The sequence below is a fragment of the Cinclus cinclus genome, chromosome 2, assembly GCF_963662255.1.
Source record: "Cinclus cinclus chromosome 2, bCinCin1.1, whole genome shotgun sequence".
NCBI classification, from domain to species: domain Eukaryota; kingdom Metazoa; phylum Chordata; class Aves; order Passeriformes; family Cinclidae; genus Cinclus; species Cinclus cinclus.
The window spans coordinates 39349168-39356649 of record NC_085047.1 but is presented as its reverse complement, the minus strand read 5'-3'; positions in this window follow the sequence as shown (position 1 = coordinate 39356649).

Genomic DNA, 7482 nt, shown 5'->3' with positions numbered 1-7482 from the left:
AATGGAAAGGGAAAGGTTTTTTCAGGCTCTGGAGCACAGAGATTGAAATTGAATTTGTGCGTTAATCACCTTCACACAGCACATAAAGACCAAAAAAGACCTTGGTCACCTGGAGTGAAGGATGAAGTGCACCCAAGGTGAAGAGCAACTAAGACAGTATCTATGAACACACTGGTGTTAAAGGAAGGGTAAGAACACTGGGTGCCCAGTGGGGCAGGGAACTTAATGAGAAGCTGCAGGGAAAAGACTGATTCACTCATTGCAGTTTTCATCTCAGTCTTTTCACTGGAAGCCTTGTCCTCAGGTCTCCCACATCCCTGAGCCTTCTAGCAAGATCCACAGGAGCAAAACAGTACCCACGGCAGAGGAAGAAAGTTAAGCATCATTTAAGTCTCTTGTGCATACATGAGTCCATAGAACTGGGTGAGCTTACTGATGATCTGAGCTTGCCGATGGTACTGTGATGCCCCACTGCATCATTTGTGAGATGTCGTGGCAACTATGGACACTCCTCAGAACTGGAAAAGGCAGATGTTACATCATTTTTAAGAGGGGCAAGGAGGTGGATTCAGGGGACTACAGACTAGTCAGTCTCACCTCAGTCTCTAGGAAAATGATGGGGCAAATAGACCCATAATTCATTTCTAAACTCAAAAATAGATGAGAAGGAGATTAAAAGCAGCTGGCACAGGTTTACCATAAAATCATAGAACCACAGTGTGTTCTGGATCAGAAAGGACCTTAAAGATCATCTACTTTCCCCCCACTGGGACACCTTTTACTGGACCAGGCTGCTTGAACTCCTGTCCAACCTGGCCCTGAGCACCTCCAGGTATGGGACATTCACAGCTTCTCTGAGCAATGGGTTCCAGTGCCTCACCACTCTCACAGTAAAGATTTTTTTTCCCCTAAAATCTAATCTAAGCCTAGTGTCTTTCAGTTTGAACCCCTGCCCCTCATGTTGTTGCTACATGTTTTCATAAATAGTCTGGCCCCATCTTTTCTGTAAGTTCCCTCAATATAGAGGAAGGCCACAGTGAGGTCATCCTGAAGCCTTCTCTTTCCCAGGCTTTACCTGTTTTTCCAGGTTTAACAAGTGGAAATCATACCTGACCTTCCTCACTGCCTTCTGTGAAGAGGTGATGGGCACTGTGGCCAAGAGAAAGCAAGTGGATGTTTTAAACATTGACTTCAATGAGGTCTTTGACATAATCTCCCAAAGTCTCCTTATCATTGAATTTGGAAGATAAGGGCTGTACAAGCAGACAAAATGGTGAGTGGGGAACTGGCTTAACTGGACCCCAAGAGCCACAATTAGTGGTGCAAAGTCCAGCTAATGGTCAGTATCTAGTGGGGTCCCTCAGTGGTCAGTAAGAGAACCAATCCTGCTTAAAGTCTTCAGTAACAGCCCCACTGATGGGACAGGGTGCATCCTGAGTAAGTTTGCAGACAACAAATTGGGGAAAGCAGTCAAAGCTCTGAAGGGCAGGACTGCCACTCAGAGTGACCTGGAAAATTATGGGTTATAAGGAACATCAGGAAGCTCCATAAGAGTAAGATATTGCATGTTGGATGGAATAGCACCATGTAACATGACAGGCTGGGGCTCAACCATCTTGGAAGAAGCTCTGGAGAAAGGGATCTGGGTGGACAAGAAGCTCACCATAAGCTGGCAGCATGTGTTTGCAGCAGGGGGCAGCATTAGGAAAAGAGTCCACATTGCTCCGTGGTTTTAAGACCACATCTAGGACAGTGTGTCCTCTTTTGGACTCTAAATTACGAGATTGGTATTGATAGAGTGGAGTGAGTCCAGCAGAGACCACAAAGCTGATAAAGGACATGGAGCACAGGCCATATGAGAAAAGGCTGAGAAGGCTGGATTTGTTCAGCTTGGAGAAGCTGAAGGACAGACCATGTGGCTGCCCACAGCTATCTGATCAGAGACTGACAGAGCTAGAGTCTTCTTGAGGGCACACAGTGATAGGATGGGAAGCAATGGGAGCAAGTTGCAAGGTGGAAGTTTCTAAATAAATATGAGGGGGAAAAATCCCATGAGGATGATCAAATATTGATACAGGACGTCCAGAAATGCTGTGTTGTCTCCATCCCTGGACATGCACAGAATTGACTGGGCACAGACCTGAACAACTTGATCAGTTCAAACCTGTACTGAGCAGGGCATAAGACAATTTGAATTCTGAAGATCCCTCCCAGCCTAAGACATGATTCTGGAATTCTGACGGTATTCCTGAGATTGAGAGGGAAAATTTATATCTGCTCCTATACTGATTGCCACAGAGATATGAACATTTCAAGCCAGAGGTAATCTTTATGTTAAAGTCCCTTAACAACAATTTTGAGGTGTGTTCCTGAGTAGTCAGGCAAGCTCTCTTTTGTGGGCAAAATAAAAAGCATTTAAATTTGCAATTGTGCAATCTTCCATGTTTTACCCTCACACCATCCTGTGTCCTATGGAGACTTCTGAAAATTAGGAATTGGAAAGTGCATGTTTCTAGAGTAGAGTATCTTTCGCCTTGAAACAGGACTGTATAATTTAGTTTTTGCAAAGCCTTTTGTATATATATGTATTTTTGTTCCCAGGATGTAATGATTACACTTATGCTAAATACAGGCAAACTGGCTGCATTTATCACAAGCAATTAAAACTATACTCACACAAACTGCTTTCACAGGCTTTTTTTTTCTTCCTTGAACAAAACCTCACTGTTCATTAGCTTGTAAATAAAACACATCTGGTATCAACAGAGGACATCACTTATGATTGCCTGTACCATTAGTTCACATTCATTTATTTGATTTTATCACATGACTGTAGGTGAAGGGAACCTCAATATGTTTACAGAAGAGTAAAATTAGTGGTTCTGTATTTCAGACATAAAAAAATATTTTTAAAAATGCTGTATTATGGCCAGCTCTACTTTGTTCTCCCTAAGAAGAATTCTCCCTTTATGCAGCAATTTCAAGGCTTCATTCTACAGCCACTGTACTATTTGGAGTTTTCCCTGTGCAATGCCATGAGTTTAACTTGTTCTGAGAGTGAACCACAGCAACCTTCCATAGGACCTTCCCAACTGTCCAAGGAGTAAAACCTCCAGGGCTGAACACAAGAGTCTCTACAGTTAGTGACTGGGACAGTTCCACTTCTGTGACCAAAGCCCAGGTGATCACACAGTGCATCACATCAAGGTTCAGTCTCCAACTCCAGCTGTTAAATTAGGAATATCAAATTTTTCACAGTTCCCTCATGTTCTTAACCTGGAGTAATTTTATGCCACAAGGCTATTTATAAATACAGACAGAAAAAATAATCTCATTACTCAGATGAAGGCATTACTAACAAGACAATGATCAGGAATCAGTTGTGTGTTCTGCAGCTGACTTTCGTAGTGGTCTCACTCCATGCTCATTGTAACTTGAGGTAAAATATTGATTTATTATTATAGATAATAATGATGTGCAAGATCCAGTTAAACTAACAACATATCAATAGATGACTGAAAATAAATTGTCTTCCTCATTTTCCATTAAATCTGTAAACATCTTTAAGTGCAACTAATTGTTCAGATGACCAAAACTGTTTTATGTACACATTAAGAAATATATACAATCTTCCATATATATTTATTCATTGGAAAATACCCAGACTGGTGAAATTCATTAAAATACAATTGGGAAATGAAAGCAGTAATTTTTATCTAAATATGTTCTTAAAGGAAGAAGTGGAGAGACAAAAGTATATTTCTGCCCCTGAGAATGAGCCAGGCAGAATTATTCCATTCAGTCAATAATTTAGTGAGAAATCTCATCAAAGTCAACAGGAATAGGACTGTGCCTTTAGTTTTAATTCTTCCTTGAGAGTAACATTTTCATTTGCACATAGAGATGGGATAAGACTATATATTGTTTCAGTCTCTTTTAGACTTTACCACACCTCCACTTCTCTCTTTACTGAAACAGAATTTACAACTGGTCTTCACCAATCTACACAAGAGTAAGCTTTTTTTCTAACCTGAAATCTACTGTTAGAACAGTTCTAGAATACATTTACTTCTTTTAATTAACAGAAAATACAACACTTTTTAATAAAGGTAACACTAAAAGTTTGAAAACACTCCACATTTTCTGGAAACAGACTTTTTCCCTGAGGCCCTAATTTTTCCTTCACTAGTTACCTTGTGCAGACACAGGGTTTACCTGACATTTTCCTCTATTTTCTTAAAGTGCCTATATCAGATATGCTGGTGTAAATATTTTTATACAAAAAAAAAGTAATAATTTCCTCAAAGATGCACAAATCTGTTCAGAGCTGATATGTTCTTCCTGACTATACAAATCATATTGTAACCATACCAACTCTCTTGACAGTGCATTTTTAAAGTTTTCCTTCAAACTTAAATTTGGGGAAATGGATTTTGAATTAAAGTAAGAAAAGAGAGAAAATTAATTTAAGGCTTCTGATGTAGGTAGAAATACACATTACTACATGAAGAGTTTTCACCATTGAGAGCTGTATTTAGTCATCTAAATATTATTTTTATGCATTTGATTGGCTTACAGGAAAAATTAAATTTTATGGATTTATTTCCAGTCTACTCAAATGCAATGCTTTGTAGTAATATGTGGTATAAAACTTATTTTAACAGGTGTGAGTTATTGTTCATGCATCAGAACTCAACAAGTAGCAGTACCTGATGCAATAATAGCAAAGTTGACTTTGCAACCACCATGCAGTGCAGGGCCCCTTTCAGGTAATATTTTGGTGGTACAATCCACACCTTATCATTCAGGACTGTTTTCCATCACTTGTGAGGAAGGATCCAGTTTTGGAACACTTCTCTCTGTGACAGTGGTGAAACACTGGCATGGGTTGCCTGGAGAAGTTGTGGATGCTCCACCCCTGGCAGTGTTCAAGCCCAGGATGGATGGGACTTTGAGCAACCTGGTCTAGTGGAAGGTGTCCCTGACCAGGTCAGAGTGGCTGAAATGAAATGATCTTTCTAGTCCCTTCCAATCCAGGCCATTCCATGACTCAGTGATTCTATTCAATTACTTGTGTGAGCTACATTTAGGATAGTTGGGAACATAGCAGAACAAGGATTCTCAAAGTGATACTTCATTTTTAAAGAGCAGATATAATTTGTAAAATTACTTCATACAAATGTCAAGTCTTCTCCTTGTGAGTATTGAGAGTGATAGGAGCTCATTTTTATGGCCAAAGAAATGGTTCCAACATTTAAATTCATTTTATGGAGCTAAACCAATAATTTTTGGACTCGATTCTGACTCATTACAGTGAGAGATAAACCAAGGTCTTTCAATTTACTTCTAATTAGAATTCAACTATAAGTCAGACAACCAATTCTGGCTTTCAAGTCACAATTTTGAGTACTCAAATAAGTCAGAAAAACCAGGATTATCAGGAATCAAATTTTATATACTTTCCAGAGTAGGAAAGAGACTCTTGAAACTCGTTATTTACTCTGGGGGAAATTTTACCCATAATTATACATGTATTTAGATTTTTCATTCCATGTCTTGCTGTGGAAGTCATGAAGAAAGACCATAAGTATCGAAATTGTTTCAGACTTACAAAATTATGTTTCAGGTAAAATTTACTTATTAATGGTTGCTACTTTTAGCCACAATAGTCTTATTTTCTGCCACCAGGTTATATTTGTCCCATCACTTTATTACCCCTACGCACAAAGTTTTCAGCTTATCAGCCTACTACTGTGTGAGTCTGAGAGTACTGAATTTCTAATATTATCAGAAATATCTGAAGAACAAGAAAGCAGATAAAGTAATAAACACATTTGTTACTTTGCTGTACTTTACGTAGGCTTTCGGCAAGGAAATAGAATATTTAAAATACTGTGGTTCTTTGATATTTTTCTATCACTCTAGCAATATAAGGGTGATGTTTAATACATCTTTATGGCTTCAGAAGGAGTATATTTGCTGTACAAATTAATATTACTACAGAAATATTTTTCATAATAGCCAGGTCAGGAAACCCAGACTGGAATGTAATAGCAACCTGAATTCCTCCTTGCCCCATTTCAATACCTAACATGGATTTACCAGAGACCTAGCTCCTCTTCTCTGAACAGCACTGCTAAGAAATGCTAAGAGCATTGTGCATTTCAAGGCTAATGAAAAAATAAGTTCATTGACTGTGTGCTTACACACAAATCCCTAGGCTGATTTAGTGATAGTACAACCACATTGTGTAAATCACTATAATGCTCTAGAATATAACCCAAATTTTAATCTGGTCTGCACAGTCACTGTTACAATGTGTTACCTGGAAAAGCAGAAATCCAGTTGGAATTTGAGCTGAGTTTTAAAATAAAGTGGAAAAAATATTTTTGTTTTATGAACTGCAAATATGAAGTGTAGGTAAACTATGGAATTATGATGACCCATCTTTGCCTGAAGTGTGTGTGTGACCTACCTGATCTTTGTTGCAGTCAGTGAAGGTACAGCTACTGATTTCTGCAGATCAGCTCCCCTGATAAATAAAGATATCTGTTTCAAAAGAAAAGGAATAATTTCCCAGAACTCTAAGGAGTACTGTGAGTATTTAGAAAATTGATTGTGTGCAAACATCTACAATGAGTTCATCCCAAAGCAAGACAAATCCTTCTCTAGCTATCGAAAATTAGGTGTTTGAACTAGTAATCAAAGCTGCTTTTAAAGCCAGTGAAAGGAGACCAGCACCTTCACAAAGCTATAAAACTTATCCTTAGATGTTTATCATCCATCTGTGTTTATCATCACAGATGGAAGGAAATGTATCTCCACCATAGGGAACCTTGTTGTAGGTTAGACAACAGCAGCGGGTCTTGTTCAAGATTAGATGTAGACATATGAGTCAAGTATATCAGCTACCATTATAGTCAAAAGGGCATCTTCTTTTGGTCTGGAATAATTTGAGATGATCTAGGATATCCTGTCTAATTTCCAGTTGCCACTCCAGATGATCACAGGTCATATGCAATAATTTTCAGTCTGTCACAAATGTGACACTTCACTGTGTAAGGTGTGCTAAAGTGCATCAAATGACATTTTATATAGTTATTTTGGTAAATTAATTAAGTTCAATGAAAATTCAATATTTTCTGAAGGAAGGATATTGTGTAAGGTATATCTGTGAGAAATCAACCAATTGCATTAAGTACCATAAAATTAACCTCAAGAGATGAACTGAGTGAACACGCCGTATTCCCATTTTCAATGTGTGAAAGTATGAAAAACCTATGAGAAAAGTCTCTAATGGTAATATTTGCTTTTACGCAAATATTCTTCTCTCCAGTTTACAAATTGGATTCAAAGACACCATTACTGTCACCAGTACATGCACAGAAATGCAATGTTTGGCTTATGTGTGGAAAATAGAGTGTCTGTCTCACCCTCTTGTTCAGATACAGAAGGGAGGAAAATGCCACCCCAGAGCTTTGA